This window comes from Hyla sarda, unplaced genomic scaffold, assembly GCF_029499605.1.
Source record: "Hyla sarda isolate aHylSar1 unplaced genomic scaffold, aHylSar1.hap1 scaffold_193, whole genome shotgun sequence".
Classification (NCBI taxonomy): domain Eukaryota; kingdom Metazoa; phylum Chordata; class Amphibia; order Anura; family Hylidae; genus Hyla; species Hyla sarda.
This window is the reverse complement of record NW_026608585.1, coordinates 382,939-399,488: the sequence shown is the minus strand read 5'-3', so window position 1 is coordinate 399,488 and position 16,550 is coordinate 382,939. Positions and strand designations below refer to the sequence as shown.

The 16,550-nt window shown below is 46.4% G+C and overlaps 7 non-coding genes and 1 pseudogene across 7 annotated transcripts; all 8 read left to right on the top strand.

The window, feature by feature from the left end:
- The first annotated feature begins 1,387 nt into the window (after window positions 1-1,387).
- LOC130316368 (U2 spliceosomal RNA) lies at window positions 1,388-1,578 on the top strand. The gene has a single exon (XR_008863707.1). It is a non-coding gene; the product is annotated as a U2 spliceosomal RNA (small nuclear RNA).
- Window positions 1,579-3,656: 2,078 nt separating this feature from the next.
- LOC130316419 (U2 spliceosomal RNA) lies at window positions 3,657-3,847 on the top strand. Its single transcript, XR_008863754.1, has one exon. It is a non-coding gene; the product is annotated as a U2 spliceosomal RNA (small nuclear RNA).
- A 2,086-nt stretch (window positions 3,848-5,933) lies between these two features.
- Window positions 5,934-6,124, top strand: LOC130316367 (U2 spliceosomal RNA). Its single transcript, XR_008863706.1, has one exon. It is a non-coding gene; the product is annotated as a U2 spliceosomal RNA (small nuclear RNA).
- Window positions 6,125-8,210: 2,086 nt separating this feature from the next.
- On the top strand, window positions 8,211-8,401 carry LOC130316418 (U2 spliceosomal RNA). Its single transcript, XR_008863753.1, has one exon. It is a non-coding gene; the product is annotated as a U2 spliceosomal RNA (small nuclear RNA).
- Window positions 8,402-10,494: 2,093 nt separating this feature from the next.
- On the top strand, window positions 10,495-10,654 carry LOC130316446 (U2 spliceosomal RNA; annotated as a pseudogene).
- Window positions 10,655-11,347: 693 nt separating this feature from the next.
- Window positions 11,348-11,529, top strand: LOC130316434 (U2 spliceosomal RNA). The gene has a single exon (XR_008863765.1). It is a non-coding gene; the product is annotated as a U2 spliceosomal RNA (small nuclear RNA).
- A 2,093-nt stretch (window positions 11,530-13,622) lies between these two features.
- LOC130316398 (U2 spliceosomal RNA) lies at window positions 13,623-13,813 on the top strand. The gene has a single exon (XR_008863735.1). It is a non-coding gene; the product is annotated as a U2 spliceosomal RNA (small nuclear RNA).
- Window positions 13,814-15,913: 2,100 nt separating this feature from the next.
- LOC130316365 (U2 spliceosomal RNA) lies at window positions 15,914-16,104 on the top strand. The gene has a single exon (XR_008863705.1). It is a non-coding gene; the product is annotated as a U2 spliceosomal RNA (small nuclear RNA).
- Window positions 16,105-16,550: the final 446 nt, after the last annotated feature.

Sequence of the window (16,550 nt, the reverse complement as noted above, 5' to 3'; positions counted from 1 at the left end):
AAATTCTGTGCACAGACTTTGAGATCTATGCTTTAGACTGTATCTAAACCTGCTCCAACATGGACTGACATTCTGGCCTACTTTCAGCCGATGCGACTTGTCTGTCGCTGAACAGTCGCTTTTTATGTATTCAGCACCTATGTATAATGTTGTAAAAATGCTCTAGAAGCTAAAGTCGCAGAAATGTCACACATATTTGGCCTGCAACTTTCTGTGCGACAAATTCAGACAGGAAAAATCAGTATACATCCTTAGAAAATTATCCCCCAGTGTCTCCATCTGCTGGCGGTATTGAATAAGCATTGCTGCACTGATGGGGTATGCATTAGACGAAAAAAAAGAAGAAAAAGAAGAATAATACGCCCAGAAAAGAGGCGAAAAGGAGAAAAACGTAAAAAAACGTGAAAAAAAAGTAAGAGGAAGAGAAGGGAAAAAAAGGTGGAAATGGGTTTAAAAGTGATTTCGGCGGAGAAATATATATATATATATATATATATATATATATATATATATATGCGCACACACACACATAGATATAAACGTATTCTCCGTTGAGATATTGCAGCCGCTGCTGTGTCCAGGCCCAGGAGCCTTAGCACTGTGCTGTGATGTCACTCAATACCACTGACATCGCTAGGTGTAAACAACATCTCTCCTTTGCTGTGTATGTGACTATGGAGCTGTTTGGTGATGTCGTCTATTACGGCCTTCATAGAAGCAACAGGAGATTGTTGCATCCATCTTGAACCCTCAGAACTACAGTGCTATGATGTCACTCACTTCCACAGGCCTTGCAGAGTGTAAACAACAACAACCCAGCTTTGTTGTGTATGTAACCATAGGGATTTGTGATGTCACCTAGAACCTTCACAGCAGCGACAGCTTTATGAGGAGCATCAGCACTGCTCTGCCTGAGCAGAACCATCACCGCCATAGGTTGTCAAATAACCCGGATTTAACCCACACAGGTAAGTCCAATGGGGTGCAGGCATGTCCTCTATGCTTACAGCTTCCCGTGGGTGTTGGTTTGATACCGTTTGGGGACAGCCAAGGAGGCATCTGCAGGCAACAAAGGTAGGTGTGTGCTTGTGTGTGTGTTTCCTATGCAGATCCTAAGCCCAGTGTCACATGCAAGTAGGAGGAGTAAGAAGGGTTCCTGGCAAATCCGGGTTATGGATTGCATTTAAAAAGGCCCCGTGGGAGTGCAATGGGCCCCTGTCTTGCTGCTTAGCAATAATGGTATGGGTTTAGGTTCTGCTGTGTGTACTGGTGGTTGACTGCCCCCCAGCCCAGAGTGTGCATGGAAAATTGTCTGGCAGCCTCCCTGACAGCAAGCAGTGATAGTGCCCATGAAGGGGACCTTGTTGGGCCCGCCCCTTTCACGGTTATCGCTTCTCGGCCTTTTGGCTAAGATCAAGTGTAGTATCTGTTCTTATCAGTTTAATATCTGATACGTCCCCTATCTGGGGACCATATATTAAATGGATTTTTGAGAACGGGGGCCGATTTCGAAGCTTGCTTCCGTCGCCCTATGCATTGACCCGATATGGCAGTATCTTCGGGTACAGTGCACCACCCCCTTACAGGGTTAAAAAGAAAGATTCCTACTTTCATTGCTACCTGCTTGCTGGCTAGCCAGCTAGCCAGCCCTGTGGGCCTTGCTGCTGCTGCAGCCAAAAAACAAAAGGTGGTGCTGCTTCTGCTGCTTCTGCTTCTGCTTGTGTCTGGCCCCTGTTGGAGCGTCCAGGCACAGGACTTCTGCTGCTGCTGACTAAATGGCCTCCTTAATTGGATCATTTGAGTAGCCAGCACACCTGTGCAGGTAGGGCATGACATGATAGGCAGCTGCCTTGATAGCGGGTGGGTGCTGAATGTTCCTAATTGACAAAATAAGATTAATGCTTATGAAGAAATATAAAATCTCATCCCTTCCCCAATATCGCGCCACACCCCTACCCCTTAATTCCCTGGTTGAACTTGATGGACATATGTCTTTTTTCGACCGTACTAACTATGTAACTATGTAACATAACATGGGGGGGGGGGTCTCCTGGCTGTTCACACAGGTGTGTCATTGCTGTACATTGACCATGCATTGCTTCTGTGGTATTGCAAAGGCAAAGACAAATGCTTCCAGCCATCCATTGCACTAATGGATTGGTCATCAGCTGGCTGTCTATGTCCCGCATCAATATAGACCAAAGTACAGAGGGTTAGGCTATGCTATTGTGCACCTACCTGATGCATCAGAAGGTGCGAGGCCCTTGCTAAATTCTGTGCACAGACTTTGAGATCTATGCTTTAGACTGTATCTAAACCTGCTCCAACATGGACTGACATTCTGGCCTACTTTCAGCCGATGCGACTTGTCTGTCGCTGAACAGTCGCTTTTTATGTATTCAGCACCTATGTATAATGTTGTAAAAATGCTCTAGAAGCTAAAGTCGCAGAAATGTCACACATATTTGGCCTGCAACTTTCTGTGCGACAAATTCAGACAGGAAAAATCAGTATAAATCCTTAGAAAATTATCCCCCAGTGTCTCCATCTGCTGGCGGTATTGAATAAGCATTGCTGCACTGATGGGGTATGCATTAGACGAAAAAAAAGAAGAAAAAGAAGAATAATACGCCCAGAAAAGAGGCGAAAAGGAGAAAAACGTAAAAAAACGTGAAAAAAAAGTAAGAGGAAGAGAAGGGAAAAAAAGGTGGAAATGGGTTTAAAAGTGATTTCGGCGGAGAAATATATATATATATATATATATATATATATATATATATATATGCGCACACACACACATAGATATAAACGTATTCTCCGTTGAGATATTGCAGCCGCTGCTGTGTCCAGGCCCAGGAGCCTTAGCACTGTGCTGTGATGTCACTCAATACCACTGACATCACTAGGTGTAAACAACATCTCTCCTTTGCTGTGTATGTGACTATGGAGCTGTTTGGTGATGTCGTCTATTACGGCCTTCATAGAAGCAACAGGAGATTGTTGCATCCATCTTGAACCCTCAGAACTACAGTGCTATGATGTCACTCACTTCCACAGGCCTTGCAGAGTGTAAACAACAACAACCCAGCTTTGTTGTGTATGTAACCATAGGGATTTGTGATGTCACCTAGAACCTTCACAGCAGCGACAGCTTTATGAGGAGCATCAGCACTGCTCTGCCTGAGCAGAACCATCACCGCCATAGGTTGTCAAATAACCCGGATTTAACCCACACAGGTAAGTCCAATGGGGTGCAGGCATGTCCTCTATGCTTACAGCTTCCCGTGGGTGTTGGTTTGATACCGTTTGGGGACAGCCAAGGAGGCATCTGCAGGCAACAAAGGTAGGTGTGTGCTTGTGTGTGTGTTTCCTATGCAGATCCTAAGCCCAGTGTCACATGCAAGTAGGAGGAGTAAGAAGGGTTCCTGGCAAATCCGGGTTATGGATTGCATTTAAAAAGGCCCCGTGGGAGTGCAATGGGCCCCTGTCTTGCTGCTTAGCAATAATGGTATGGGTTTAGGTTCTGCTGTGTGTACTGGTGGTTGACTGCCCCCCAGCCCAGAGTGTGCATGGAAAATTGTCTGGCAGCCTCCCTGACAGCAAGCAGTGATAGTGCCCATGAAGGGGACCTTGTTGGGCCCGCCCCTTTCACGGTTATCGCTTCTCGGCCTTTTGGCTAAGATCAAGTGTAGCATCTGTTCTTATCAGTTTAATATCTGATACGTCCCCTATCTGGGGACCATATATTAAATGGATTTTTGAGAACGGGGGCCGATTTCGAAGCTTGCTTCCGTCGCCCTATGCATTGACCCGATATGGCAGTATCTTCGGGTACAGTGCACCACCCCCTTACAGGGTTAAAAAGAAAGATTCCTACTTTCATTGCTACCTGCTTGCTGGCTAGCCAGCTAGCCAGCCCTGTGGGCCTTGCTGCTGCTGCAGCCAAAAAACAAAAGGTGGTGCTGCTGCTGCTTCTGCTGCTTCTGCTTCTGCTTGTGTCTGGCCCCTGTTGGAGCGTCCAGGCACAGGACTTCTGCTGCTGCTGACTAAATGGCCTCCTTAATTGGATCATTTGAGTAGCCAGCACACCTGTGCAGGTAGGGCATGACATGATAGGCAGCTGCCTTGATAGCGGGTGGGTGCTGAATGTTCCTAATTGACAAAATAAGATTAATGCTTATGAAGAAATATAAAATCTCATCCCTTCCCCAATATCGCGCCACACCCCTACCCCTTAATTCCCTGGTTGAACTTGATGGACATATGTCTTTTTTCGACCGTACTAACTATGTAACTATGTAACATAACATGGGGGGGGTCTCCTGGCTGTTCACACAGGTGTGTCATTGCTGTACATTGACCATGCATTGCTTCTGTGGTATTGCAAAGGCAAAGACAAATGCTTCCAGCCATCCATTGCACTAATGGATTGGTCATCAGCTGGCTGTCTATGTCCCGCATCAATATAGACCAAAGTACAGAGGGTTAGGCTATGCTATTGTGCACCTACCTGATGCATCAGAAGGTGCGAGGCCCTTGCTAAATTCTGTGCACAGACTTTGAGATCTATGCTTTAGACTGTATCTAAACCTGCTCCAACATGGACTGACATTCTGGCCTACTTTCAGCCGATGCGACTTGTCTGTCGCTGAACAGTCGCTTTTTATGTATTCAGCACCTATGTATAATGTTGTAAAAATGCTCTAGAAGCTAAAGTCGCAGAAATGTCACACATATTTGGCCTGCAACTTTCTGTGCGACAAATTCAGACAGGAAAAATCAGTATAAATCCTTAGAAAATTATCCCCCAGTGTCTCCATCTGCTGGCGGTATTGAATAAGCATTGCTGCACTGATGGGGTATGCATTAGACGAAAAAAAAGAAGAAAAAGAAGAATAATACGCCCAGAAAAGAGGCGAAAAGGAGAAAAACGTAAAAAAAACGTGAAAAAAAAGTAAGAGGAAGAGAAGGGAAAAAAAGGTGGAAATGGGTTTAAAAGTGATTTCGGCGGAGAAATATATATATATATATATATATATATATATATATATATATATATATGCGCACACACACACATAGATATAAACGTATTCTCCGTTGAGATATTGCAGCCGCTGCTGTGTCCAGGCCCAGGAGCCTTAGCACTGTGCTGTGATGTCACTCAATACCACTGACATCACTAGGTGTAAACAACATCTCTCCTTTGCTGTGTATGTGACTATGGAGCTGTTTGGTGATGTCGTCTATTACGGCCTTCATAGAAGCAACAGGAGATTGTTGCATCCATCTTGAACCCTCAGAACTACAGTGCTATGATGTCACTCACTTCCACAGGCCTTGCAGAGTGTAAACAACAACAACCCAGCTTTGTTGTGTATGTAACCATAGGGATTTGTGATGTCACCTAGAACCTTCACAGCAGTGACAGCTTTATGAGGAGCATCAGCACTGCTCTGCCTGAGCAGAACCATCACCGCCATAGGTTGTCAAATAACCCGGATTTAACCCACACAGGTAAGTCCAATGGGGTGCAGGCATGTCCTCTATGCTTACAGCTTCCCGTGGGTGTTGGTTTGATACCGTTTGGGGACAGCCAAGGAGGCATCTGCAGGCAACAAAGGTAGGTGTGTGCTTGTGTGTGTGTTTCCTATGCAGATCCTAAGCCCAGTGTCACATGCAAGTAGGAGGAGTAAGAAGGGTTCCTGGCAAATCCGGGTTATGGATTGCATTTAAAAAGGCCCCGTGGGAGTGCAATGGGCCCCTGTCTTGCTGCTTAGCAATAATGGTATGGGTTTAGGTTCTGCTGTGTGTACTGGTGGTTGACTGCCCCCCAGCCCAGAGTGTGCATGGAAAATTGTCTGGCAGCCTCCCTGACAGCAAGCAGTGATAGTGCCCATGAAGGGGACCTTGTTGGGCCCGCCCCTTTCACGGTTATCGCTTCTCGGCCTTTTGGCTAAGATCAAGTGTAGTATCTGTTCTTATCAGTTTAATATCTGATACGTCCCCTATCTGGGGACCATATATTAAATGGATTTTTGAGAACGGGGGCCGATTTCGAAGCTTGCTTCCGTCGCCCTATGCATTGACCCGATATGGCAGTATCTTCGGGTACAGTGCACCACCCCCTTACAGGGTTAAAAAGAAAGATTCCTACTTTCATTGCTACCTGCTTGCTGGCTAGCCAGCTAGCCAGCCCTGTGGGCCTTGCTGCTGCTGCAGCCAAAAAACAAAAGGTGGTGCTGCTTCTGCTGCTTCTGCTTCTGCTTGTGTCTGGCCCCTGTTGGAGCGTCCAGGCACAGGACTTCTGCTGCTGCTGACTAAATGGCCTCCTTAATTGGATCATTTGAGTAGCCAGCACACCTGTGCAGGTAGGGCATGACATGATAGGCAGCTGCCTTGATAGCGGGTGGGTGCTGAATGTTCCTAATTGACAAAATAAGATTAATGCTTATGAAGAAATATAAAATCTCATCCCTTCCCCAATATCGCGCCACACCCCTACCCCTTAATTCCCTGGTTGAACTTGATGGACATATGTCTTTTTTCGACCGTACTAACTATGTAACTATGTAACATAACATGGGGGGGGGGGGGTCTCCTGGCTGTTCACACAGGTGTGTCATTGCTGTACATTGACCATGCATTGCTTCTGTGGTATTGCAAAGGCAAAGACAAATGCTTCCAGCCATCCATTGCACTAATGGATTGGTCATCAGCTGGCTGTCTATGTCCCGCATCAATATAGACCAAAGTACAGAGGGTTAGGCTATGCTATTGTGCACCTACCTGATGCATCAGAAGGTGCGAGGCCCTTGCTAAATTCTGTGCACAGACTTTGAGATCTATGCTTTAGACTGTATCTAAACCTGCTCCAACATGGACTGACATTCTGGCCTACTTTCAGCCGATGCGACTTGTCTGTCGCTGAACAGTCGCTTTTTATGTATTCAGCACCTATGTATAATGTTGTAAAAATGCTCTAGAAGCTAAAGTCGCAGAAATGTCACACATATTTGGCCTGCAACTTTCTGTGCGACAAATTCAGACAGGAAAAATCAGTATAAATCCTTAGAAAATTATCCCCCAGTGTCTCCATCTGCTGGCGGTATTGAATAAGCATTGCTGCACTGATGGGGTATGCATTAGACGAAAAAAAAGAAGAAAAAGAAGAATAATACGCCCAGAAAAGAGGCGAAAAGGAGAAAAACGTAAAAAAACGTGAAAAAAAAGTAAGAGGAAGAGAAGGGAAAAAAAGGTGGAAATGGGTTTAAAAGTGATTTCGGCGGAGAAATATATATATATATATATATATATATATATATATATATATATATATATGCGCACACACACACATAGATATAAACGTATTCTCCGTTGAGATATTGCAGCCGCTGCTGTGTCCAGGCCCAGGAGCCTTAGCACTGTGCTGTGATGTCACTCAATACCACTGACATCACTAGGTGTAAACAACATCTCTCCTTTGCTGTGTATGTGACTATGGAGCTGTTTGGTGATGTCGTCTATTACGGCCTTCATAGAAGCAACAGGAGATTGTTGCATCCATCTTGAACCCTCAGAACTACAGTGCTATGATGTCACTCACTTCCACAGGCCTTGCAGAGTGTAAACAACAACAACCCAGCTTTGTTGTGTATGTAACCATAGGGATTTGTGATGTCACCTAGAACCTTCACAGCAGCGACAGCTTTATGAGGAGCATCAGCACTGCTCTGCCTGAGCAGAACCATCACCGCCATAGGTTGTCAAATAACCCGGATTTAACCCACACAGGTAAGTCCAATGGGGTGCAGGCATGTCCTCTATGCTTACAGCTTCCCGTGGGTGTTGGTTTGATACCGTTTGGGGACAGCCAAGGAGGCATCTGCAGGCAACAAAGGTAGGTGTGTGCTTGTGTGTGTGTTTCCTATGCAGATCCTAAGCCCAGTGTCACATGCAAGTAGGAGGAGTAAGAAGGGTTCCTGGCAAATCCGGGTTATGGATTGCATTTAAAAAGGCCCCGTGGGAGTGCAATGGGCCCCTGTCTTGCTGCTTAGCAATAATGGTATGGGTTTAGGTTCTGCTGTGTGTACTGGTGGTTGACTGCCCCCCAGCCCAGAGTGTGCATGGAAAATTGTCTGGCAGCCTCCCTGACAGCAAGCAGTGATAGTGCCCATGAAGGGGACCTTGTTGGGCCCGCCCCTTTCACGGTTATCGCTTCTCGGCCTTTTGGCTAAGATCAAGTGTAGCATCTGTTCTTATCAGTTTAATATCTGATACGTCCCCTATCTGGGGACCATATATTAAATGGATTTTTGAGAACGGGGGCCGATTTCGAAGCTTGCTTCCGTCGCCCTATGCATTGACCCGATATGGCAGTATCTTCGGGTACAGTGCACCACCCCCTTACAGGGTTAAAAAGAAAGATTCCTACTTTCATTGCTACCTGCTTGCTGGCTAGCCAGCTAGCCAGCCCTGTGGGCCTTGCTGCTGCTGCAGCCAAAAAACAAAAGGTGGTGGTGCTGCTGCTGCTTCTGCTGCTTCTGCTTCTGCTTGTGTCTGGCCCCTGTTGGAGCGTCCAGGCACAGGACTTCTGCTGCTGCTGACTAAATGGCCTCCTTAATTGGATCATTTGAGTAGCCAGCACACCTGTGCAGGTAGGGCATGACATGATAGGCAGCTGCCTTGATAGCGGGTGGGTGCTGAATGTTCCTAATTGACAAAATAAGATTAATGCTTATGAAGAAATATAAAATCTCATCCCTTCCCCAATATCGCGCCACACCCCTACCCCTTAATTCCCTGGTTGAACTTGATGGACATATGTCTTTTTTCGACCGTACTAACTATGTAACTATGTAACATAACATGGGGGGGGGGGGGTCTCCTGGCTGTTCACACAGGTGTGTCATTGCTGTACATTGACCATGCATTGCTTCTGTGGTATTGCAAAGGCAAAGACAAATGCTTCCAGCCATCCATTGCACTAATGGATTGGTCATCAGCTGGCTGTCTATGTCCCGCATCAATATAGACCAAAGTACAGAGGGTTAGGCTATGCTATTGTGCACCTACCTGATGCATCAGAAGGTGCGAGGCCCTTGCTAAATTCTGTGCACAGACTTTGAGATCTATGCTTTAGACTGTATCTAAACCTGCTCCAACATGGACTGACATTCTGGCCTACTTTCAGCCGATGCGACTTGTCTGTCGCTGAACAGTCGCTTTTTATGTATTCAGCACCTATGTATAATGTTGTAAAAATGCTCTAGAAGCTAAAGTCGCAGAAATGTCACACATATTTGGCCTGCAACTTTCTGTGCGACAAATTCAGACAGGAAAAATCAGTATAAATCCTTAGAAAATTATCCCCCAGTGTCTCCATCTGCTGGCGGTATTGAATAAGCATTGCTGCACTGATGGGGTATGCATTAGACGAAAAAAAAGAAGAAAAAGAAGAATAATACGCCCAGAAAAGAGGCGAAAAGGAGAAAAACGTAAAAAAACGTGAAAAAAAAGTAAGAGGAAGAGAAGGGAAAAAAAGGTGGAAATGGGTTTAAAAGTGATTTCGGCGGAGAAATATATATATATATATATATATATATATATATATATATATATATATGCGCACACACACACATAGATATAAACGTATTCTCCGTTGAGATATTGCAGCCGCTGCTGTGTCCAGGCCCAGGAGCCTTAGCACTGTGCTGTGATGTCACTCAATACCACTGACATCACTAGGTGTAAACAACATCTCTCCTTTGCTGTGTATGTGACTATGGAGCTGTTTGGTGATGTCGTCTATTACGGCCTTCATAGAAGCAACAGGAGATTGTTGCATCCATCTTGAACCCTCAGAACTACAGTGCTATGATGTCACTCACTTCCACAGGCCTTGCAGAGTGTAAACAACAACAACCCAGCTTTGTTGTGTATGTAACCATAGGGATTTGTGATGTCACCTAGAACCTTCACAGCAGCGACAGCTTTATGAGGAGCATCAGCACTGCTCTGCCTGAGCAGAACCATCACCGCCATAGGTTGTCAAATAACCCGGATTTAACCCACACAGGTAAGTCCAATGGGGTGCAGGCATGTCCTCTATGCTTACAGCTTCCCGTGGGTGTTGGTTTGATACCGTTTGGGGACAGCCAAGGAGGCATCTGCAGGCAACAAAGGTAGGTGTGTGCTTGTGTGTGTGTTTCCTATGCAGATCCTAAGCCCAGTGTCACATGCAAGTAGGAGGAGTAAGAAGGGTTCCTGGCAAATCCGGGTTATGGATTGCATTTAAAAAGGCCCCGTGGGAGTGCAATGGGCCCCTGTCTTGCTGCTTAGCAATAATGGTATGGGTTTAGGTTCTGCTGTGTGTACTGGTGGTTGACTGCCCCCCAGCCCAGAGTGTGCATGGAAAATTGTCTGGCAGCCTCCCTGACAGCAAGCAGTGATAGTGCCCATGAAGGGGACCTTGTTGGGCCCGCCCCTTTCACGGTTATCGCTTCTCGGCCTTTTGGCTAAGATCAAGTGTAGTATCTGTTCTTATCAGTTTTCATGCTGGTGGGGATGGGTGCTGCATGGAGGATGCAGGTGTACCAGGGCTTTCCGGGGCTGGTTCTGAGGAATCAGCTCGACGGCTGCCCCGATGTGACCTGTTCCCTCCGGGTCTCGCCATGAGGCTGAGAGGGTCTAGAGCCGAGGTACTTTTGTGCCTCGGGGAGTGGTGACCCCGAGGTGCCGAAACTCACTGGGAGAATAGACTCACTGAGTTGAAGCACGGGCACCATAATCTCTTCACCTTGTGGCACTCACCTCTTGATTCCCGGCCTTCTGGCTAGGATCAGAGAAATTTTTATAGATCCGGCCGGATGTCCGGGCAGTATATCTGCACACATTCACTTATTTATTTCTTTTTTGTCTCACTGTGTCACTTTTTGAGTGTTGTGTGTTCACAGGATTTGTCAGGATGCGGTAGCCCTTCTGGGTGTCCCTCCTGGCGGTCTAGGGGAGGTGTGTGTGGCCATTAGGTTCCGCACCTCCCTGCAAACACCCCGGGTACTCCTGCTTTGGCAGGGTACCTACCGTAATCGGCTCTGCGGGCAGATACCTTGGCCAACGCCAAGGGGGATGCCGGGAGCAATTGTGGTCCCCTAGTAGCTTCGGCGAAAAGGGACATCGAACCTGGAACCTCGCAGGTACCTTTTGGTCCGGAGGCGAAGGGTAAGGTTTGTTGGGGGGCCTCTCTCCTATCGGAGAAGGGCTTGCGATAGACCGCATCCTTTGTGCACGTTTTTTTAGTGTAACACGTTTGCACTTTTTCTTGCACTTTGGGTGAATCGAAAGCACGTTCCTCGGCTTTAGATAAAAAAAAAAAAAAAATCTGTTCTTATCAGTTTAATATCTGATACGTCCCCTATCTGGGGACCATATATTAAATGGATTTTTGAGAACGGGGGCCGATTTCGAAGCTTGCTTCCGTCGCCCTATGCATTGACCCGATATGGCAGTATCTTCGGGTACAGTGCACCACCCCCTTACAGGGTTAAAAAGAAAGATTCCTACTTTCATTGCTACCTGCTTGCTGGCTAGCCAGCTAGCCCGCCCTGTGGGCCTTGCTGCTGCTGCAGCCAAAAAACAAAAGGTGGTGCTGCTGCTGCTTCTGCTGCTTCTGCTTCTGCTTGTGTCTGGCCCCTGTTGGAGCGTCCAGGCACAGGACTTCTGCTGCTGCTGACTAAATGGCCTCCTTAATTGGATCATTTGAGTAGCCAGCACACCTGTGCAGGTAGGGCATGACATGATAGGCAGCTGCCTTGATAGCGGGTGGGTGCTGAATGTTCCTAATTGACAAAATAAGATTAATGCTTATGAAGAAATATAAAATCTCATCCCTTCCCCAATATCGCGCCACACCCCTACCCCTTAATTCCCTGGTTGAACTTGATGGACATATGTCTTTTTTCGACCGTACTAACTATGTAACTATGTAACATAACATGGGGGGGGGGGGGGTCTCCTGGCTGTTCACACAGGTGTGTCATTGCTGTACATTGACCATGCATTGCTTCTGTGGTATTGCAAAGGCAAAGACAAATGCTTCCAGCCATCCATTGCACTAATGGATTGGTCATCAGCTGGCTGTCTATGTCCCGCATCAATATAGACCAAAGTACAGAGGGTTAGGCTATGCTATTGTGCACCTACCTGATGCATCAGAAGGTGCGAGGCCCTTGCTAAATTCTGTGCACAGACTTTGAGATCTATGCTTTAGACTGTATCTAAACCTGCTCCAACATGGACTGACATTCTGGCCTACTTTCAGCCGATGCGACTTGTCTGTCGCTGAACAGTCGCTTTTTATGTATTCAGCACCTATGTATAATGTTGTAAAAATGCTCTAGAAGCTAAAGTCGCAGAAATGTCACACATATTTGGCCTGCAACTTTCTGTGCGACAAATTCAGACAGGAAAAATCAGTATAAATCCTTAGAAAATTATCCCCCAGTGTCTCCATCTGCTGGCGGTATTGAATAAGCATTGCTGCACTGATGGGGTATGCATTAGACGAAAAAAAAAAGAAGAAAAAGAAGAATAATACGCCCAGAAAAGAGGCGAAAAGGAGAAAAACGTAAAAAAACGTGAAAAAAAAGTAAGAGGAAGAGAAGGGAAAAAAAGGTGGAAATGGGTTTAAAAGTGATTTCGGCGGAGAAATATATATATATATATATATATATATATATATATATATATATATATGCGCACACACACACATAGATATAAACGTATTCTCCGTTGAGATATTGCAGCCGCTGCTGTGTCCAGGCCCAGGAGCCTTAGCACTGTGCTGTGATGTCACTCAATACCACTGACATCACTAGGTGTAAACAACATCTCTCCTTTGCTGTGTATGTGACTATGGAGCTGTTTGGTGATGTCGTCTATTACGGCCTTCATAGAAGCAACAGGAGATTGTTGCATCCATCTTGAACCCTCAGAACTACAGTGCTATGATGTCACTCACTTCCACAGGCCTTGCAGAGTGTAAACAACAACAACCCAGCTTTGTTGTGTATGTAACCATAGGGATTTGTGATGTCACCTAGAACCTTCACAGCAGCGACAGCTTTATGAGGAGCATCAGCACTGCTCTGCCTGAGCAGAACCATCACCGCCATAGGTTGTCAAATAACCCGGATTTAACCCACACAGGTAAGTCCAATGGGGTGCAGGCATGTCCTCTATGCTTACAGCTTCCCGTGGGTGTTGGTTTGATACCGTTTGGGGACAGCCAAGGAGGCATCTGCAGGCAACAAAGGTAGGTGTGTGCTTGTGTGTGTGTTTCCTATGCAGATCCTAAGCCCAGTGTCACATGCAAGTAGGAGGAGTAAGAAGGGTTCCTGGCAAATCCGGGTTATGGATTGCATTTAAAAAGGCCCCGTGGGAGTGCAATGGGCCCCTGTCTTGCTGCTTAGCAATAATGGTATGGGTTTAGGTTCTGCTGTGTGTACTGGTGGTTGACTGCCCCCCAGCCCAGAGTGTGCATGGAAAATTGTCTGGCAGCCTCCCTGACAGCAAGCAGTGATAGTGCCCATGAAGGGGACCTTGTTGGGCCCGCCCCTTTCACGGTTATTGCTTCTCGGCCTTTTGGCTAAGATCAAGTGTAGTATCTGTTCTTATCAGTTTAATATCTGATACGTCCCCTATCTGGGGACCATATATTAAATGGATTTTTGAGAACGGGGGCCGATTTCGAAGCTTGCTTCCGTCGCCCTATGCATTGACCCGATATGGCAGTATCTTCGGGTACAGTGCACCACCCCCTTACAGGGTTAAAAAGAAAGATTCCTACTTTCATTGCTACCTGCTTGCTGGCTAGCCAGCTAGCCAGCCCTGTGGGCCTTGCTGCTGCTGCAGCCAAAAAACAAAAGGTGGTGCTGCTGCTGCTTCTGCTGCTTCTGCTTCTGCTTGTGTCTGGCCCCTGATGGAGCGTCCAGGCACAGGACTTCTGCTGCTGCTGACTAAATGGCCTCCTTAATTGGATCATTTGAGTAGCCAGCACACCTGTGCAGGTAGGGCATGACATGATAGGCAGCTGCCTTGATAGCGGGTGGGTGCTGAATGTTCCTAATTGACAAAATAAGATTAATGCTTATGAAGAAATATAAAATCTCATCCCTTCCCCAATATCGCGCCACACCCCTACCCCTTAATTCCCTGGTTGAACTTGATGGACATATGTCTTTTTTCGACCGTACTAACTATGTAACTATGTAACATAACATGGGGGGGGGGGGGGGGGGGTCTCCTGGCTGTTCACACAGGTGTGTCATTGCTGTACATTGACCATGCATTGCTTCTGTGGTATTGCAAAGGCAAAGACAAATGCTTCCAGCCATCCATTGCACTAATGGATTGGTCATCAGCTGGCTGTCTATGTCCCGCATCAATATAGACCAAAGTACAGAGGGTTAGGCTATGCTATTGTGCACCTACCTGATGCATCAGAAGGTGCGAGGCCCTTGCTAAATTCTGTGCACAGACTTTGAGATCTATGCTTTAGACTGTATCTAAACCTGCTCCAACATGGACTGACATTCTGGCCTACTTTCAGCCGATGCGACTTGTCTGTCGCTGAACAGTCGCTTTTTATGTATTCAGCACCTATGTATAATGTTGTAAAAATGCTCTAGAAGCTAAAGTCGCAGAAATGTCACACATATTTGGCCTGCAACTTTCTGTGCGACAAATTCAGACAGGAAAAATCAGTATAAATCCTTAGAAAATTATCCCCCAGTGTCTCCATCTGCTGGCGGTATTGAATAAGCATTGCTGCACTGATGGGGTATGCATTAGACGAAAAAAAAGAAGAAAAAGAAGAATAATACGCCCAGAAAAGAGGCGAAAAGGAGAAAAACGTAAAAAAACGTGAAAAAAAAGTAAGAGGAAGAGAAGGGAAAAAAAGGTGGAAATGGGTTTAAAAGTGATTTCGGCGGAGAAATATATATATATATATATATATATATATATATATATATATATATATATATGCGCACACACACACATAGATATAAACGTATTCTCCGTTGAGATATTGCAGCCGCTGCTGTGTCCAGGCCCAGGAGCCTTAGCACTGTGCTGTGATGTCACTCAATACCACTGACATCACTAGGTGTAAACAACATCTCTCCTTTGCTGTGTATGTGACTATGGAGCTGTTTGGTGATGTCGTCTATTACGGCCTTCATAGAAGCAACAGGAGATTGTTGCATCCATCTTGAACCCTCAGAACTACAGTGCTATGATGTCACTCACTTCCACAGGCCTTGCAGAGTGTAAACAACAACAACTCAGCTTTGTTGTGTATGTAACCATAGGGATTTGTGATGTCACCTAGAACCTTCACAGCAGCGACAGCTTTATGAGGAGCATCAGCACTGCTCTGCCTGAGCAGAACCATCACCGCCATAGGTTGTCAAATAACCCGGATTTAACCCACACAGGTAAGTCCAATGGGGTGCAGGCATGTCCTCTATGCTTACAGCTTCCCGTGGGTGTTGGTTTGATACCGTTTGGGGACAGCCAAGGAGGCATCTGCAGGCAACAAAGGTAGGTGTGTGCTTGTGTGTGTGTTTCCTATGCAGATCCTAAGCCCAGTGTCACATGCAAGTAGGAGGAGTAAGAAGGGTTCCTGGCAAATCCGGGTTATGGATTGCATTTAAAAAGGCCCCGTGGGAGTGCAATGGGCCCCTGTCTTGCTGCTTAGCAATAATGGTATGGGTTTAGGTTCTGCTGTGTGTACTGGTGGTTGACTGCCCCCCAGCCCAGAGTGTGCATGGAAAATTGTCTGGCAGCCTCCCTGACAGCAAGCAGTGATAGTGCCCATGAAGGGGACCTTGTTGGGCCCGCCCCTTTCACGGTTATCGCTTCTCGGCCTTTTGGCTAAGATCAAGTGTAGTATCTGTTCTTATCAGTTTAATATCTGATACGTCCCCTATCTGGGGACCATATATTAAATGGATTTTTGAGAACGGGGGCCGATTTCGAAGCTTGCTTCCGTCGCCCTATGCATTGACCCGATATGGCAGTATCTTCGGGTACAGTGCACCACCCCCTTACAGGGTTAAAAAGAAAGATTCCTACTTTCATTGCTACCTGCTTGCTGGCTAGCCAGCTAGCCAGCCCTGTGGGCCTTGCTGCTGCTGCAGCCAAAAAACAAAAGGTGGTGCTGCTGCTGCTTCTGCTGCTTCTGCTTCTGCTTCTGCTTGTGTCTGGCCCCTGTTGGAGCGTCCAGGCACAGGACTTCTGCTGCTGCTGACTAAATGGCCTCCTTAATTGGATCATTTGAGTAGCCAGCACACCTGTGCAGGTAGGGCATGACATGATAGGCAGCTGCCTTGATAGCGGGTGGGTGCTGAATGTTCCTAATTGACAAAATAAGATTAATGCTTATGAAGAAATATAAAATCTCATCCCTTCCCCAATATCGCGCCACACCCCTACCCCTTAATTCCCTGGTTGAACTTGATGGACATATGTCTTTTTTCGACCGTACTAAC